This window comes from Halyomorpha halys, unplaced genomic scaffold (genome assembly GCF_000696795.3).
Source record: "Halyomorpha halys isolate HHAL.00 unplaced genomic scaffold, Hhal_1.1 Scaffold565.1, whole genome shotgun sequence".
Classification (NCBI taxonomy): Eukaryota; Metazoa; Arthropoda; class Insecta; order Hemiptera; family Pentatomidae; genus Halyomorpha; species Halyomorpha halys.
This window is the reverse complement of record NW_027105815.1, coordinates 64459-65146: the sequence shown is the minus strand read 5'-3', so window position 1 is coordinate 65146 and position 688 is coordinate 64459.

Sequence of the window (688 nt, the reverse complement as noted above, 5' to 3'; positions counted from 1 at the left end):
TATAAGTTACTTTCTCACTTAATCAGTTAGACAGAAAAAAAAATAAATAAGTAAAAAAAGAAAAATGAAAATGATGTAAAAATGATATAATAGTTTATATAAATATTTACAACTATATTAATTTACAATTCGATGGGGTCTGAATGGATAAGAAATGATTGAACAGGCGGGATTTAAAGGTTGGGAGGGTATTGGAGCGACGGATGTTGGAAGGGATGGAGTTCCATAAGGATTAGGATCGGAAGTATAGTAAGAGAAATTAAAAATGGTGGCTGTTTCAACATAAAAAAGAATTAGTTGCTCGTTCAGAGCTCCATATCGTTGTACCTAATAGAATATAATTTAAAGTAGAGTAAATTTTCTAAAATATGAACCCTCATACAGCTGTTTATGTTCAGTAGTTCTCGAGATATAGCTTTTTAAATTAAGCTATTTTAAATTTTAGGCTAGTTTAATGAACTATAAAATAGTTTATGACATTTATCTTCGTAGGAGTAGTAGTTTTCATGATAGAGTAGAATTTGATTGTGTTGTAACCACACAAACCTTACAATACTGGAAAACCTTTTAAGAGCATCATTTAAAGTAAAGTAAATTTTCTAAAATATGAGCCCTAATAGAGCTGTTTATTAATAAATAATTCAAAAACATTATCCAAATTATAGTCTCAAAACTTTTATTTCTTTTA